General features: G+C 33.8%; 1 protein-coding gene and 1 long non-coding RNA gene across 2 annotated transcripts in view; both read left to right on the forward strand.

The window, feature by feature from the left end:
• FBXL17 (F-box and leucine rich repeat protein 17) overlaps positions 1-18958 on the forward strand; it is a 505478-nt gene that overhangs the window by 96793 nt on the left and 389727 nt on the right. The gene's annotated exons all lie outside the window — the stretch shown is intronic.
• LOC116586066 lies at positions 1470-13621 on the forward strand. Its single transcript, XR_004283877.1, has 3 exons — positions 1470-1480; positions 12747-12754; positions 13456-13621. It is a non-coding gene; the product is annotated as an uncharacterized LOC116586066 (long non-coding RNA).

The raw sequence follows: 18958 nt of genomic DNA on the forward strand, positions 1-18958 counted from the left end.
TTTAGTTATGTCCCTACAATTTTTTGAGTCAGAGATACAAAAATGAAACTATTTAATCTATTTATTAGCAGAACCAACAATTAGTTTAAAAACATTTAAAAAAAAATTTCAAGCTGTTAAGTAACCATCTATTTCTAGCTTTAGACAGAACTGTAATGAATACCTTCCTTTTGAGCTCTAAGAAATTCATTTTCTTCTAAAACCTTTAAGTTTAAGGTCTAAACTTGCACATTTAGGTTCATTTGCCCATCATTGCAGATGTTCTGGGAAGAGATATCTAATGATTTTTCCATGGCATTTACCTTTTTTTTCAGATTCTCGACTGACATTTTATCGTGTTATTGTGTTCCACGCTATTTAGTTCCTCCTGGAGCCTTCTGAATTTCACATGCACTACTTCCATCAGCTCGTGCAGAGTGGATAACTTACCTAGGGACCCAGGTCTTACTGGACAAGCAGGCAATTGTGAACAGAGGCGGACTGGCTTGCTTTTTTTTTAAATTTAAATTTTTATAATTCTTTGCATTTTAAAGTATAGATACTCATTTTGGCAATTTATTGGAAAGTAAAAGCCAGTGAGTTTCTGTAGGAAATATATGTCTTTATCTAAAATGGAAGGATTGTGTAGAAATGAGTCTACCTACATGATGGCTTTTCTTTCCATACTCAATAACTTTACATTGTAACTGAAACATTTTTCTATTTCTAAAAACTAAGTATATCTGTTTTCTAGTACTTATTTCTGTAATGTAAACATGCTTGTGTAGGTATGAAAAATAAACAAACTGTTCTGTATGCAAAAAATATAACTTACTGGTATCTTGTTAGGAGGTAGGAACCTCAGGTTTACTAAGAAGTAGAAGAGAGGGATTTATTTAAAGGAGGTTTTAAACTCGTTGCAAACTGGGAATTTATCTTGTATATCATAAAGATAGAACTTTGCCATCAGTTTAAAAGAAAAACAAGATTTTTGGTAGAATCTTTACTAAATGACTTAAAAAATACTAAAGAATTCTAGAAACTTGTAAGTCAGACTGGTTTAGAACAGCAACAATAAATTGGGCCTACTTTTTCAGATGTGTACCCATTAAAATTAGGTGTCTCTATTGGCAGTTAGGTAACAGGAAAAATTGCTATATTGTGTTTTAATGAAATACTGGCACTTACTAAACCTGAAAGTTAATTTTAAATATTATTTAGATCTGTGAGCCAGAATTTTCATGTGGATATGGAAGAAAAGACTCACTTTATTAACTGCAAGAATAAATATATTTTAAGTGCTGAAATATTAAGTTTAAATTTTTTGTTGTTTTGAAAACATGTAAGAACTAAATTAAGTTTTTGATTTGTGGCTAGTTAATGACGGGGAATAAATTAGCATGAATCTAAAAATTAAACAGAATGAATTAGGAGTTGTTAGACATCTGATGCTTTAAAATTCTGTATGAGAAAATAGTGTATTATCAAGGGAAGAATTGTGGTTTTTGTTGATTAAGAACTTCGCTGTTTTTAAAAATTCATTTATATATTTTCTACCATTACAACATTGTTTCCCATCTCTCTGAGTTTGAACTGATTTCTTCTTAGCACCATTAGTCGACTTAGTGTAATCAGTGGCATTCAATTTTTGTAAAGCAAAACTTAGGGCTTTAGATGTTTCCCGTAAAACTAAAGCCTATTGAAATTGTTTTGTTTGGATTTTAGTTTAAATCTTGTCTATCCTGCTTTATAGCTCCCCCTTTGACTAATAGATTAGCAGTACCTTTTTCTGTATAGAGATTTTAAGCAAAAAAAGTAATTTTTTTAGTATTTTCTATCTTTTTTTTTTTGACATTCAGAAGTCAAATACTGTGTGCTTTATCTTCACATTAAGTAGCAAGAAGACTGTAACTTGAATAGAAAAAATTACTGCATTGGGGTATTTTCTATCATAGAATGCTATATTTTGTAGAATTTCTGTAGTATTTTGTGTTTCTTCCATTAGAGGAAGAAAGAATTAGTTGTTTAATAGATAAATTAAAATTGTATAGTAGAAGCCCTAATTGGATATTTTTGGTAGTGCAAGAGTGAAATTGTTTTAGCATCCTTCTGGTAAGAAGTAACAACATTGCTTCAGGTGAGAGTGGCATGTACAATTAGAATTCAGCCAGATGATTGGGTCTTAAACTTTTTTTTTTACAAACAAAAAATATAATGTCGTATAGAAACCTGAGTTTTCAAAAACATACTGATTCCTGGCTTAGCTGAATTTCTTAGCTTTTGTTTGTTTTTAAAGCTGTCTTTCTTGTAGCAAAGGGTAGAATGTTAAATATTTAGTAAGAATTTTGAAGCATGAATTGGTATAAAATGACCTAAAGTTAATTATTTCTTAATTTATAATGAACACTGGAGTAATTTCTTAAAGTGTATTCTGAGTTGCTTAACATTTTTTGCATTATTCAGTGTTAACTTTTTTTTTTTCTTTTTTTTTTTTTTATCAGTGTTAACTTTTAAAAGAAATGTTTCTGCAACATTTAAACTGGTTTAGCAGTTGTCTATAAATGAATGGGCAGTGTCAGTCTTAAAATTCTTTTGCAAAGTAACCAAATAATTTTCCTTTGCACAGTAGAAACAGTTAAAACAGTATTTATGCATTGTGTTTTCTCCTGGTATTTGAGTTTTTAAAACTGCCACATAGTCTGAAAATGATTTTATTTTGCTAGAAATGCTTTTGGGAATGTTTATTTTCTGTATAAGTGGAGATTGAGCACCACCTGTTGGTCAAACAAATGTATTTTAATTTGTGATTTCAGCAAAAAGATTTTGTTGTGAAATAATTACATTTCTTAACAATTGAGGTCTTATATAATTCTGTCACAGTATAGATTTATGTCTAAAAACTGTACTTCATAAAATCCACCAGAATGCCTTAATTATTATAAATTATAAAATGATCCACCTTTAACATCTTTACTATGTAAATTTTCCTAACTTTATTGCTGTATTCTACTGAAATATGTAAGTTATCCTTTTAAGGAAGTGGATGGTCTTAACCTTGTGTTTACTTACTAAGTTATTAAGAGAGATGATTATTTTATTTGCCTTATGTGGAAATTATCAAATTGAGGAAGAACAGTTTGGTGATTCCTGTGTTATTTATGCATTATCTGAATGCTGCTAGATTTAATATTTAAGAAAAAAATCCTTTAAAAATTATTTTTAATAGCAGTCTGAAGTAAAAATGTAAGAAGTTTTATACTAGAAACAGCAATTATTATTTTTATTAGTATTTTATATAATTTTACACTTTGTCATGTTGAATGTTTTGTTTGAAATAGATAAAACTAAAGTAGTCATTAATAAAGCAAATTATTAATTTTAAAATCTTAATTTTAATAATTGATATGAATACAAATATTAATGAAACAAACCACTCAGAGCAAAGCAAAAAATATCTGAAGTGACATTTGATACTCTCAGAGATGTGAAAACTGTATTTCCATTAAGACTAGGTACAGAAGGCAGCTATGGTACTTCTTTCACTACTGACTTCAAAGTGAGTGCTACAGCTGTATCAAAGTCTTAACCCCTCATCCATTAATAATGTACAGTAAATAAATCAGTCCTTTTGGGTTTTAGGGAGGTTGATCTTTTTATTTTAGGTTATACTTTCTAAGAAGAAATTCCATGCTTAGTGTTCCATGCTTAGTATTAGATATATTCTTACCAAGAAAACAGTACAAATAAAGCCAAAAAGATAAATTTATTTACATTGATATTTTATGTATCATAACAGAAGGTAACTGATGTTTTATATTAAAATTAAGATTGATAGTGTCTACTATATTAGATTGTTTCAAATTAAAAATCATACCCAAGTTTCCTTCAACTTCTGTTGCTTTTTCCTATGCCCATTTAATGTTACCACTTTTTGCTTATTTTGTTAAGCTGGAAACTTCGGAGTCAGTCCTGTCTCTCATTTTCACCATGAAATTCAGTTTCTAAACACTGGGAGTAACTCCTCATTCTTCTCTCCCTACTGTTGCACTACTTCAGTCTTTCTTATCCCTCTGGCTAATTCAGTAGCTTACTAACTAATTTCATTGTTTCCGGTCTCTTTCCTATTTTACCCTATCTTCAGTAGAACTTGGAAGTTTTTCACTGGGACCTTAGGGTCCAGTTCCAGTCTACTCTTCGAGCCTTACATCCCCCGTTCTCTTTCTCACCTTTTGAAACCAAATGTTATCTCCTTTGTGAAGAGTCACTTTTTAAGAATTAATCATATAGATTTGAGCTCTACTAGCACTTTGGTCATATTTCTAGACGGTCTCTAATCACTAGAACAATTGTTAAGTTTATGCAATTATAAATAGTTAGGAAGTCTCTGAAAGCAGTGACTCAAAACAGTGGTTTGTTTTAATTTTGAATTTTAAGTCCCACGCATATTCCTTGGCACACAAAAGGTTGTAAACTTAGGGTAAAGAGTTTGTTTACTTTGTCTCCTGGAGTGATTTACATACTCAGACCCTAAATGTGTTTATATATGTAATATATTTAGAACAGTACTGGTATGTAGTAAAGCCTCAATATATGTTAACAGTTATTGTTATAAAAAGAAAATAAGCCATTTAAATATATTTCAGTATTGGGGAAGGTACACAAATTTGAAGCAAAGTTCTTAAAGACTTTTTTTTTTTTAGCAGTGAAATATCACATATTAAAGCTAATTTAAAATCTTGAGTATGTGAGAACCATTTTATTTATTTTATTAAAAGCTGTGCAACTGAGAATTGAATTATGTAAAGTTTTATTAAGTTTGTCTTTTAGAGTTAAAAAATATGTACACATACATAAATAACTGCTTAATCTTGTCTTAAAGTTGTTGTCGTATTATGTTAAAGTAATTTCACTCTAAACTATTTACCAAAATGGTTTTTGGTGATAAAGAGAAATAATGTTAAGAAAATAAATGAAAAATTGGCATCTTATTTTTTAGGGTAGACATTTAAATTTAAAAAATGAGGACCTAGCATACAGTTTTGTTTTGTTTTGTTTTGTTTTGTTTTTGTTTTCCAGATAGGCTGGGTTATAGTTATGTTAGTAGAAGGTTTTAAAAAACAACTGTAAGGGCACCTGGGTGGCTCAGTGGGTTAAGCCTCTGCCTTTGGCTTGGGTCATGATCCCAGGGTCCTGGGATCGAGCCCTGCATCTGGCTCTCTGCTCAGCGGGAGCTTGCTTCCTCCTCTCTCTCTGCCTGCTTCTCTGCCTACTTGTGATCTCCATCTGTCAAATAAATAAATAAAATCTTAAAAAAAAAACAACAACTGTAGAATATTTGAAATAAGTCATTCTATCACAAGGCTTATGGCAGACATAGATTTGGTTTTGACTTGACTGTCTTAGATTTACTGGTTTTGTTTGTTTGTTTTATTTTCTTCCATCCTTCCATTCATTTGCTTGATAAATTTTCTCATCAGTTCAGTCAAGTTCAAAGTGAAGATTTCCTTGACTTTTTTTCAGTGGTTTTGAAGGGGAGGTAGGGGGATACAGGGATACATAAGGAAATGTCAAAAGAATATTTTTTTATAATATATGTTATAGTTAAATCTGATTTCTTTAGTTAGAAATCTTTATTTATGATTGGCATTGGAAGATGAAGGTTAAAAGCATCCATTGGGATATAGGCCTCTGAATCTAGACAGTTCTCAAAAATTCATAAAAACATTCATAATGAATGAGAATCACTGAGTAATGTTAATATTAGCTTAGATTGTAATGCTAAGTATTTTTAAGGAGTTTACAACTTTTTGGAATTATAAAAGGTGATTTTTTAGACAATAGAGTAAAGAGAAATTTGATTCTTTGTTGGGTTGGATCTTATATTTTGCAATCTAGTATCATTAACAGTATACATATTATATAACTTAAAAATATCATTGATATTAATCATTTTCTTTCTATGATTGAATGCTTATGTTGGAAATAAGTATAGCATTGAAAGTCTGTGTTTAATATTACGTGTGTCTGCTTTGAATTTCTTTTTTGATTGACATACATTACTCCTGAGTGAGACACTTACTGTTGATAGTATTCTTAAATAATTTGTGCAGTCTACAATTAATAATTTAACTGCAGATGGCTTTCTGTTGACTCTGTATGTTATTTCATCTTATGATTATAAAATATGCCATAATATAGTAATTTATTTGGGGGATTTAATTAAACATTTGAGGATGAATATAGAGTCTTATAATCTTGAATTTTATTTTATTGTTTAGTAAATTTGTATATTATTCCGCAAGAGATGTGTGCTCAGGATAATGCAGAGATTTTAAAACTTAGGGGAAACAGAAATATTTCAAAACTATTTCCTAGCAATAAAATTCTACATGTCTCCCTATTTGAAAATATCTTTTAATTATTGGGTTTACAGATTTCACAGTTTGGTTTAAATCTGAAAGTTTTCAGTATTTCTTAAATGAATAAGCCAACTAAAGTTAGTGTAAAATATTTCAATTTTATATTTTTATATTCAGTATATAACCCATATTCATACGTAGTATTTTGCTTTATTAGTAGGAATTTCTCATTGTTAGATGTAATCATTCCTACCAAGGGATATTTTAAAGTATCAGTGATAACCATATTTTCAGATTAATAAGAAGCTAAGAGAAATATATAGTGTTTATTCAGCAAGTATTTTGGTGTCTGAAAAGTATTGAGACTATGATTTAAGTTTGGTTATTTCCTAATTAAATATTATTTAGGAAGAGAAAAACATTAGTAGCAAAGTAAAATGCGGTGTTATATGTGCTATAACACGTGATGTGAAAGAAACTTAGAGCAGTGCTTAAGACTTTTTGAGGTTCGCAGGTTTTTGTGAGATTGTGATGTTTCGTTCATTTATAAGGAATTGAAGAATATTTCTAGGTGGTAAGAGAAAATAAAGAAGGGGTTTGTTGTTCAGGGAGCACTATGTGCAGAGGTGTGGAGGCATTTAGAGAGCAGGGCTTCGAAGAGGGCACTGTGGACCATGAAGCTGACTGGAAATGTAGGCTATAAAAGTTTTTTGGGTCTTATGGCAATAATTTTGGATATTATTCTGTAAGCATTGGTGAGGGATTAAAGAATTTTGAGCAGGAGAAGAACCTGTACCCATTTCCATTTTTGTAAGATTATTGTGGTCATACTGTGGAGGATGAGGGTAGAAAAGTCAATTAGGGAAATTTCTACAGTACAAGAAAGAGAGTACCTGAACTAAGTGGCAGTGAGAGTAGAAAGGGAGAGGTTAAAGGAGATAGAGTCAGTCCACAGGTCTTGATGATTAATTGGTTGTTGAGGTTCACAATGGTTTTTTTTTGTTTTTTTTTTTTGGATCACTCAAGATGGGTATCTAGTTCGAGCTACTACTCATTGACATAAGGATTAATGGAAAGAGGGCATAGTTTTGAGATAGGGGTGGACTTTAGTAGTAAACATGTCCTTTTTAAAAATTTAAATTCCATTAATTAACATATAACATATTATTAGTTTCAGAGGTAGAGTTCCGTGATTTATCAGTCTTATATAACACCCAGTGCTCATTGCGTCATGTGCCCTTCTTAATGTCCATCACCCAGTTATTCCTCCCCTCTAGCAACCCTCAGTATGTTTCCTATGATATAGAATCTCTTACAGTTTGTCTCCCTCTCTGAATTCATCTTGCTTCATTTTTTCCTCTCTTCCCCATGATCCTGTTTGTTTTTTTTTTTCCTTAAATTCCATATATGAGTGAGATCTTATGACACTTCTTTCTCTGATTGACTTATTTCACTTAGCAGAATAACCTCTAGTTCTGTCCATATGGTTGTAAAGGATTTCATTTTTTTTTTTTTTTCTGGATGGATGAGTAGTAGTCCATTGCATACCACATCTTGTTTTTTAATTTTTTTTATTTTTTTAAGACTTTTATTTATTTGAGAGTGAGAGAGAGTGTGAAGAGGAGAAGGGAGAAGCAGACTCTCCATGGAGCCGGGAGCCCGATGTTGGGCTCAATCCCAGGACTTCGGGATCATGACCTGAGCCAAAGGCAGTCGCTTAACCAGCTGAGCCACCCAGGTGCCCCATACCACATGTTTTTTTAATCATGCATCTGTTGATAGACATCTTGGCTCTTTCCATAGTTAGCTATTGTGGACATTGGTGCTATAAACACAAGGGTGCAGGTACTCCTTTGGATCACTACATTTGTACGTTTGGGGTAAATACCCAGTAGTGCAATTGCTGGGTCGTAGGGTAGCTCTATTTTCAACTTTTTGAGGAGCCTACATACTGTTTTCCAGAGTGGCTGCACCAGCTTGCATTCCCACCAACTGTATAAGAGGGTTCCCCTTTCTGCACATCCTTGTCAACATTTGTCATTTCCTGACTTGCTAATTTTAGTCATTCTTACTGGTGTGAGGTGGTATCTCATTGTGGTTTTGATTTGTATTACCCTGATGCCAAGTGATGTTGAGACTTTTTTCATGTGCCTGTTGGCCATCTGTGTCTTTGGAGAAATGTCTGTTCATGTCTTATGCCCATTTCTTGATTGGATTATTCTTTAGATGTTGAGTTTAATATGTCCTTTATAGATTTCAAATACTAGTTCTTTATCTGATAAGACATTTGCAAATATCTTCCCCATTCTATCAGTTGTCTTTTGGTTTTGATGACTGTTTCCTTTGCTATGCAAAATCTTTTTATCTTGGTAAAGTCCAAATAGTTCATTTTTGCCTTTATCCTCTTGCATTTGGAGTTGTGTCTAGCCACAGTTTGTTGCAGCCAAGGTTGAAGAGGTTGCTGCTTGTTCTCCCATAAGATTTTGATGGATACCTGTCTCACATTTAGGTCTCTCATTCATTTTGAGTATGGTGTAAGGAAATGGTCCAGTTTCATTCTTCTGCAAATGGCTGTCCATTTTTCCAACACCATTTGTTGAAGAGACTGTCTTTTTTCCATTGGATATTTTTTTCCCACTTTGTCAAAGATTAGTTCACTGTAGAGTTTGAGGGTCCATTTTTGGGTTCCATTGATCTTTATGTCTGTTTTGTGCCAGTACTATACTGTTGTGATGATTACAGCTTTGTAATAAGCTACTAGCTTTGGTTTTCTTTTTCAACATTCCTTTGTCTATTCAGGTCTTTTCTGGTTCCTTACAAAGTTTAGGATTATTTGTTCCAGCTCTGTGAAAAAAGTTGATGGTATTTTGATAGGGATTACGCTAAATGTGTGGATTACCCTAGATAGCATAGACATTTTACACGGTGTTTGTTCTTCCAATCTGTTTTTCTATTTCTTTTTGTCTTTCTCAATTTCTTTCTTGAGTGTTCTATAGTTTTCTGAGTTCAAATTCTTTGCCTCTTTGGTTAGGTTTATTTATAGGTATCTTACAGTTTTTGGTGCAATTGTAAATGGGATAGACTGCTTAATTTCTCTTCTGTCTCATTGTTAGTGTATAGAAATATAGCTGATTTCTGTGTATTGACTTTATATCCTGTCACTTTGCTGAATTCCTCGATGAGTTCTAGCAATTTTGGGGTGAAGTCTTTTGGGTTTTCCATGTAGAGTATCATGACATCTGCAAAGAGTGAGAGTTTGACTTCTTTGACAGTTCAGATGCCTTTTATTTCTTGTTTTCTGATTGCTGAGGCTAGGACTTCTAATACTATGTTGAGCAGCAGTGGTGATAGTTGACATCCCAGCCATGTTCCTGACTTAGGAGAAAAGCACTCACTTTTTCCCAATTAAGAATGGTATTTGCTGTGGGCTTTTCACAGATGGCTTTTATGGTATTGAGGTATCTTACCTCTATCACTACACTGTGAGGAGTTTTAATTAAGAAAGGATGCTGTACTTTGTCAAATGCCTTTTCAGCATCTATTGAGAGTATCATATGGTTCCTGTTCTTTCTTTTATTAATGTATTGTATCACATTGATTGATTTATGGATGTTGAACCAACCTTGAAGCCCAGGAATAAATCCCACTTGCTTGTGGTGAATAATCTTTATAATGTACTGTTGGATCTTATTGGCTGGTATTTTGGTGAGAATTTTTGCATCTGTGGTTATCAAGGATATTGGTTTATAATTCTCCTTTTTTGATGGAGTCTCTGTCTGGTTTTGGGATCAAGGTAATGCTGGCCTCATCAAATGAGTTTGGAAGTTTCCCTTCCATTTCTATTTTTTGAAACAGTTTCGGGAGAATAGGAACTAATTCTTTAAATGTTTGATAGAATTCCCCTGGGAAGCCGTCTGGCCCTGGGCTCTTCTTGTTTTTGGGAGATTTTTGATGACTGCTTCAGTCTCCTTACTGGTTATGGGTCTGTTCAGGTTTTCTATTTCTTCCTGGTTCAGTTTTGATAGTTTATATGTCTCCAGGAATGCATCTATTTCTTGCAGATTGTCAAATTTGCTGGTGTATATTTGCTCATAGTATATTCTTATAATTGTTTGTATTTCTTTGGTGTTGATTGTGATCTCTCCTCTTTCCTTTCTGATTTTATTTACTTGGGTCCTTTCTCTTTTCTTTTTGATAAGTCTGGCCAGGGGTTTAATAACATTATTAATTCTTTCAAAGGAGGAGCTCCTAGTTTCATTGATCTGTTCTACTGTTCTTTTAGTTTCTATTTCATTGATTTCTGCTTTGATTTTTATTACTTCTCTTCTCCTGCTGGGTTTAGGCTTTCTTTCTGTTCTTTCTACAGCTCCTTTAGGTATAAGGTTAGGTTGTGTATTTGAGACCTTTCTTGTTTCGTGAGAAAGGCTTGTATGGCTATATACTTTCCTCTCAGGAATGCCTTTGCCGTCTCCCAATAATTTTGAACAGTTGTGTTTTCATTTTCATTTGTTTCCATGCATTTTTTCAATGCTTCTTTAATTTCCTGGTTGACCCATTCATTCTTTAGTAGGATGCTCTTTAGCCTCCATGTATTTGAGTTCTTTCTGACTTTCCTCTGTGATCAAGTTCTAGTTTCAGAGCATTGTGGTCTGAAAATATGCAGGGAATGATCCCAATATTTTGGTAGCAGTTGAGACCTGATTTGTGACCCAGGATGTGATCTATTCTGGAGAATGTTCCATATGCACTCAAGAAGAATGTGTATTCTGTTGTTTTAGGGTGGAATGTTCTGAATATACCTATGAAGTCCATCTGGTCCAGTGTTTCATTCAAAGCCCTTGCTTCCTTGTTGATCTTCTGCTTAGATGATCTGTTCATTGCATTGAGTGGGATGTTAAAGAACCCTAATATTATTTTATTATTATCAGTGTGTTTCTTTAATTTATTTTTAATTGGTTTATATAATTGTTTCCTTTCTTGTTAGGGACATAAATATTTACAGTTGTTAGAACTTCTTGTTAGATAGACCCTTTAATTAAGATATAGTTTCCTTCTTCATCTCTTATTAGAGTATTTGGATTAAAATCTAATATGTCTGATAGAAGGATTTTTATGCCAGCTTTCTTTTGATGTCCATTAGCATGGTAAATTGTTTTCCACCCCATCACTCTCAATCTGGAGGTGTCTTTGGGTCTAAAATGAGTCTCTTCAGACAGCATATTGATGGGTCTTGATTTTTTATCCATTCTGATACACTCTGTCTTTTGATTGCAGTAGTTAGCCCATTTACATTCAGAGTAACTATTGAAGGATATGAATTTAATGCCTTTGTATCACCTGTACAGTCACTGTTTCTGTATATTGTCTCTGTTCCTTTCTGGTCTATGTTATTTTTGGGCTCTCTCTGCTTAAATGATCCCTTTTAGTATTTCTTATAGGATTGTTTTAGTGATCACAAATTCTCTTAATTTATGTTTATTGTTGAAGCTTTTCAATTTGTCCTTTTATTTTGACTGACATCCTAGCTCGAATAGGTATTCTTGGCTGCATATTTTTCCAATTTAGCACCCTGGATATGGATATATCATGCCAGTCCTTTCTGGACTGCCAGGTCTCTGTGAATAGGTCTGCTGCCATTCTAATATTTCTACCCTTGTTGGTTATGGACCTGTTGTCCTGAGCTGCTTTCAGGGTTTTCTCTTCGTCTCTGAGATGTGAAAGTTTCACTGTTATATGTTGGGGTGTTGACCTATTTTTATTGATTTTGAGGGGAGTTCTCTATGTTTCCTGAACTTGAATGTCTGTTTCTTTTCCAAGGTTAGGGAAGTTCTCTGCTATATCGTGTTACAGTATACCTTCTGTCCTCCCTTTCCTCTTCTTCTGGGATCCCAATTATTCTAATACTGTTTTGCTTTGTGGTATCACTTATCTCTCAAATTCTCCCCTTGAGATCTGGGGGTAATCTCTTTTTTCTCAGCTTCTTTATTGATCATCATTTTGTCTTCTATATCACTAATGCTCTATTTTTCATATATCCTAGCATTTAGAGCCTTCATTTTTTATTGCATCTTGTTATTGCCTTTTTGATTTTAACTTGATTATATTTAGTTTTTTTTTTATAATATCCAGAAAGAGATTCTTTAGTGTCTAATATGCTTTTTGCAAGCCCAGGCAGTAGCTTTGTAATAATTTTTTCTGAATTTTGTTTCTGACATCTTACTTATATTCATACTCATTAGGTCCCTGGCAGTCAGTACTGCCTCTTGTTCTCTTTTTGGAGGTGAGTTTTCCCGTCTTGTCATTCTGTCCAGAGCAGATTAGATGAATGTGAGAAGAAAATACTCCTAGTCTCCAGCCCCAGAGACAACAGTGATCTCAGAGAAATATAAACTAGATAGAGACCTGAAGGTGGAAAAGTAAATAAATAAAGGTTAAAAACAAAAGAAAGAGACTATAAACAGATGAACAGCATAGAGTAGTACACTGGCTCTTCTGTGTATTTTCGTTTGCTTGTTAGAAAATTAGATCCCAAAATTATAAAGAAAGAAAAACTTACATATGTCCAGAAATAAATTTAAATACAATGAAAGGGTAGGCTGTAACTACAAAAATGAAAAAGAGAACAAAAAGGAACATAGACAGGTGAACAGAATAGAGCAATATGCTATATCCTGAGTGTGTTTTATGTAGTTTGTTAGAAGCAAAAAAAATCTCAAATTGTAAAGGAAAACAAAATATATATATATATATATACACACACACACACACACACACACACCAAAAAAAATTATTGAAAGGATAGAATGTAATTGTAAAGATGAAAATTAAAAAAGACTAACAAAACAAAAAGGAAAAAAGAGAATATGATCAGATAGGTGAAGAGAGCATAGCCATTCATTAGATTCTGGGTGTAATTTGGTCTGTCTGTTGGAAGAAATTGCATTTCAAAATTGTAAAGAAGGAAAAACCCATATATACAAATATAAAATTAAATACCATGAAAGGATAGAATACAACTGTAAAAATGAAAATTAGAAATGATTTTTAGAAAAGTTGATAAAATAAATTGGTTGAGAAAGAAAAAAAAAATTAAACTTGAAAGATTAAAGAGTCATAGGAAAATACCCCATGAATTCTATATGCTATTTTCCCCTAGGCTGGAGTTTTGCAGTTCTCTATGATTGGTAGATTTGGTGTTAGCTGGTTGTTCTTGATGATCTTCTGGGGGAGGGGACTGTTGTGTTGATTCTCAAGTGTCTTTGCCTGAGTTGGAATTGCTCCTCTGATGCCAGGGGCCAGGCTAAATAATCTGCTGTGGATTGTTCTATGTGGCTTTTGTTTCCTGAAGGTTTTCTCCAGAGCTTTAGAGGATGAAAATGAAAATGGCAGCCTCCTAGTCTCCAGCCCCAGAGGCAAAAACTGGAGGCCTCACTGCTCAGTGTGGCCTCAGGGGAAAGTAGTTAGTCATTCCCATCTCCCTGGTCTCCCATCATACCCTGTGCTCACCCAACCTGTGACCTCGTGTTTCCATCTCAGGCTCGTGACCCTGCTTCGAGTCTCCAAACATTGCAGAATCCTGTGTCATGCAGATGTCCTGGTCCTCCTGAGGGAGGGGGTTCTCACTGGTTCTGCATCTTGCTGGGTCTTCACCTGGTGAGTGGTTTCCTGAGTCTGTGGTTTATGGCAGCCCCAAGCTGAGAGCCCACTCCTGGGCTTGCTGATTACAGCCGGCTTTCCTGCTCTAACACCTGGGAACTCTGCCGTACTGAGGCTCCCTCTGTTTTCCTGTGACTCTGAGGACCCTGAGACCACGCTGCTAGTGTTCTGCCCCACTTTGTCACCTTTCAGGCAGGGATGTCCCTCACCTGAGCAGACTTAAGAAAGTTCCGATTTTGTGCTCTGCTGTTAGGTCACTTTCCAGTAGCTGGGGTAAGGAGACTCCCTACTCCCTGAGGTTTATCTTCCCATATACTGCTATGGATTCACTTCTGTGCACCTCCTACCTTGCAGCAAGTGGTCACTATTCTATTTGTAGATTTGTATCTATTTTCTTAGATCTCCAGTTGAGTTCACAGGTGTTCAGAATGATTTGAAAGCTATCTAGCTGAATTCCTGGGAGCAGACGAAACTAAGGTCTCCTACTCCTCTTGGACCTGTCCATCATTTTTGAGATGTCAGAGAATAGTAGCTTAACGAATGTCGAGCTGGGCAGTTGGATGTCTATAGATCTGGAGCCCAGGAGATAGAAATTTTGAAGTTAGCATATGGCACCCAAACTCATTTCATCAATTTTATTTTTTGGTTTGTTAATGACTCTCTAAGAAAAAGGTAAAAATAATGAAAGTAAGGAGAATTTAAAAATTGGGTTAAAGAAATTTTGGAAAAATTAATGTCTGTGTGTAGTCTATTTTGGATTTCAGGGAAACTGGGGTTTATTTCTACTGCCAGTAAATTTGAATTCTCTGCCACCAGCTGTCTCATGTGATCAGTGAAGTCGTCTCAAGGGAAAGGAGAACAGATAATGACCAAGCTGTTCTGGATACATAGAAATTTAGGGGATGCCCACTTTTTAATGTATAGTCAATTCACCTGGGCATTATCTGTGGGGGTTTCTTATTGTATGCATCAATATTTCTTTGAGTTGATGTGGGAAATTGAGAGTTGAAAATAAAATCACTACCGTGAGCAAAAATAATTGTTTTGGCTATTACTACTCATTTATTTCAAGACCGAAGAAATAAATTGGTATAATATTTAATAACCCAACATTTCTTATGTATCATATATAATATGTATATGTATCATTATACATGAGTGTGAGTATTGGATGCTTTGTTATTTCCAGAACAATTTAAATCTGTGCTTTAATTATTTTAAATGAAGTTGGATATGAGTTAAAAATTTTATATTTGGACTTTTGAAATTATAGTATTCTGTGTATCATGGAAATATTTTTGTTAATTTTTAAATTATGATATGTGTAAACATACAGAAAAGCAAGGTTGAACATATTGTACTGCCATATATATTTGAGATTGCTGAATATTCCATCAACTTACAGAACATAATTTAAACACCATTTATAATAACCCCAAAAATAAATACCAGGGACTAAATTCAACAAAAGATGTGCAAGACTTCTATGGTAAAAATTGAATAAATTTATTGAAAGATGGAAGAACTAAATAAATGGAAGAACTAAATAAATGGAGAGAACTAAATAAATTTATTGAAAGATGGAAGAACTAAATAAATGGAAGAACTAAATAAATGGAAGAACTAAATAAATGGATACTATGTATGCTCTTGGGTGGAAAAATACAAGAATAGAGATTCTCCCAAAGTGACACCATCAAGTTCAATATAATTCTGATCAAAATCTCAACTCATATTTTTTACAGCATTTCACAGTCTGCTTTTAAGATTGACATAGAAGAGTAAGGGTCAAGAAGAACGAAACAGTTTTGAAGTATTATGGTTAGATTCCCCCTACTACATATCAAATTTATACCTTAAGGTATAAAACAATAGTAAATTAACTAGTGGATAATGACGCAGGTGAACAAACTAATGGAACAGTCTACCTTTCACTCTTTGCCTAACTCCTCTTTGTATACAACTGTGTGCTAGCCCACTCAGACTGTATATGCCAACATCATGCTGGGAATTGTAGTATTGTGCCTTTGGTATTGCTGCTCTCTGCAGAATTCCCTTCATCCCCATAGACTATACTTTACTGATTCTAAGATGCATTATTATTTTATGTCTTGCTAAGAAAAAGTTGCCAATTAAACTGACATATCATCATTGCTGGGTATATTCTGTTTCATAGATTTTAAAACATGAAAACATGTGTCTTAGGATCTTTGGAACATGGAATTTAAAATGCCAGGGTATCTAGAAAGAATATTCCCTGGTTTTTCTTATCTGAAAGTAAGTTCTGTCACTAAGAATTTGCATTTATCTTATCTTTTTGTGAAAATTTTATAACTGATATATACAAAACCTTTTTCTCTCAGTATTCTCTTTCTGAATATATGCCTCTTTGATGATAATCCTAACAGGACCAAGAGTTAACAAATATTGAGCACCTACTGTGGGCTGCCTGGTTGACTCTGTCAGGTTGGTTAAGCATCTGACTCTTGATTTTGGATCAGGTCATGACCTTGGGGTTGTGAGATCAAGCCCCATGAGGCCTCTGAGCTAGGCATGGATCCTTCTTGGGATTGCCTTTCTCACTCTGCTGTACCTCCCCCCCACCCCCAACTTCTCTTAAAAAAAAAGAAATACTGAACACCTACTGGATATCCTGTGGTAGTTACTCTAAGGATATTATCTTGATCTTTAGGCAGCTCTGCAAGGCAGTTACTGTTACACAAATTTTTATGTAGGAAACTGGATCTTGGAATTTAAGATTATAGAACGAGGATTGGAACCACAGACTGCTTGACTGAAAAGCTATGACATATCACATCACACTGCATTTCTGCCTCTCTACTTCCCTACCCTGATTACAGTGAGCTATTTGAGGGTAGAAACCATGTATTTTGCATCTTTGTATTCTCCATATCATCTTATTCATTTCTTGAACATAATGAGTTGTTACATTAGTCAAGAATAACAGTGTATCAAGCACTTCACTTTCATTATCTCATTTAGTCCACAAAATAAATAATCATAATCATTAATACTATAGTTACCCTTTTTTTGTACATGAGAAAACCCAGGCAAAGAGCTGGTAAGTCATTGTCCACCATGTCACTGTTGGTAAGTAGAGGAGTTTCAGTTTGTCTAACAAAGCCTACATTCTTCTCTCTGTTTTGGTTTTTTTCCTTCCTCCCTCCTTCCTTTCCTCCCTCCCCCTGCCTCTCTCCTCTCTCTCTTTCTTTCTTTCAAGATTTTATTTATTTGACAGAGATCACAAGTAGGCAGAGAGGCAGGCAAAGAGAGAAGGAAGGGGAGCAGGCTCCCCGCTAAGCGGAGAGCCCAATGTGGGGCTTGATCCTAGGACCCTGGGATCACGACGTGAGCTGAAGACAGAGGCTTAACCCACTGAGCCACCCAGACGCCCCTCATTGTGCCAATTTCTAATTATCTTAAACTCTGACCAAACTATAAACTCTTTTCAGTATGAAACCAATAACATAATTAGTGTTGTTGTTATTTTTGTTATTTTTTCTGGAGAGACATTCCTTCTGGAGCCCTAAGCCCTTTTGCTTCAATTTAGATTTCTTTTGTCTCTTTTCTTTGTTAGATCCCTATTTTTCCTGTTTTCTGTATTCCCTCTTGTTTTAATTCTCAGTTTTAATTCCTCTCATGGTTTTTTGAGAAAGAATGCATGAAGGTTACATTTTGCCCCTGTGGATAATTTAAAGTGATAAATTGATGTGTTGTTAATTCTTTAACTACAATAAAACCTGCTCTTTTTTTCCAAACTGCCCAATAGTAAAAATGAATTGTTTCTTATTCTGTAGTAAGATAATTTAGGAGAAAAAAATATGGTGAACTTTTAGCTTGTTGAAACTTTTCCCCTCCAGTTTGCTACTGTCAAAGATTTCAGATTTAATTTAACAAATGATGAAACACAAAGAGATTTAGAGAAAGCACAGTTAATATAACTCCTCATATAAAAGAGGTAATGTCAGTTATAAAGAGTGTCATGGCTCTGTTTTCATTGATAAAATGGCATTTACTTTAAATAATTCTTGGTTTAAATGAAAACATCTAAATTGTAGTGTTTAAAGGCAATTATAAGTTAATTCCATATAAAGATGTCCAAGGTACCATCTAAATATAGGCTAAATGGAAAAAATATCTTTTATAATTGCCTATGGAAAAAAATTAACCAGAATATGCATGTTGCCTTATCTTTTATGGTTTTTAAGTGGAAGCTTTCTGTTTCTGACATTGCAGAGAAGGCTTTTCTCATAAATAACCACCCATAAATCATTTCAAAATGTCTAAGTAAGGGCCTGAATAATAATTTTTTTCTTGAGTAGTCTGCAAATGACAACTCAGTCATTAACTACTTTAGGATAAAAGCATTTTCTAAGATTGAGCTTCACTCACAATTCTATAACTTGTTTGGATTGGCATATGCTGTTTATAGTATTGTATTTGACTTGTTTGTTAGATGTCTTTTTTTTTTTTCCCCCTTAGTAAGAAATTTTACTGTTAGTTAGCTTGTCAGACATCATTATAAATAGGGGGATAAAAATCTTGGTGGTAGATTGCAGTGTTTTATACTGAGCATTATTGATCCATAAAAACTTACAGTATATTATTCTAAGGTTGTCATTGCTGGAAAGGACTGAGGAAGGATTAAGGAACTACATTGACAGAAGTCATCATTTTAATGACAGGCAATTTAGTTTGAGGTAACTGAAGCAGGGAAAAATGCAATCAATCATCACAGCAAGGATTTTCACAAATGTTTACCAGTCTATAATGAATGTTGTGTAGATCATCAAGGTCATTTGATAGTTTCTCTGAAAGTAATGTTTTCATATTCTTACAAAGCAATTCTAGTATTTTGAATAAACTACTATGTCTAATTCCTAAAGTTCTGTGGTACATTGACTTAGTGAAATACAAAATTTTAGCAGGTTGGGAAACATGAA

The sequence above is a fragment of the Mustela erminea genome, chromosome 3 (assembly GCF_009829155.1).
Source record: "Mustela erminea isolate mMusErm1 chromosome 3, mMusErm1.Pri, whole genome shotgun sequence".
Lineage (NCBI taxonomy): Eukaryota > Metazoa > Chordata > Mammalia > Carnivora > Mustelidae > Mustela > Mustela erminea.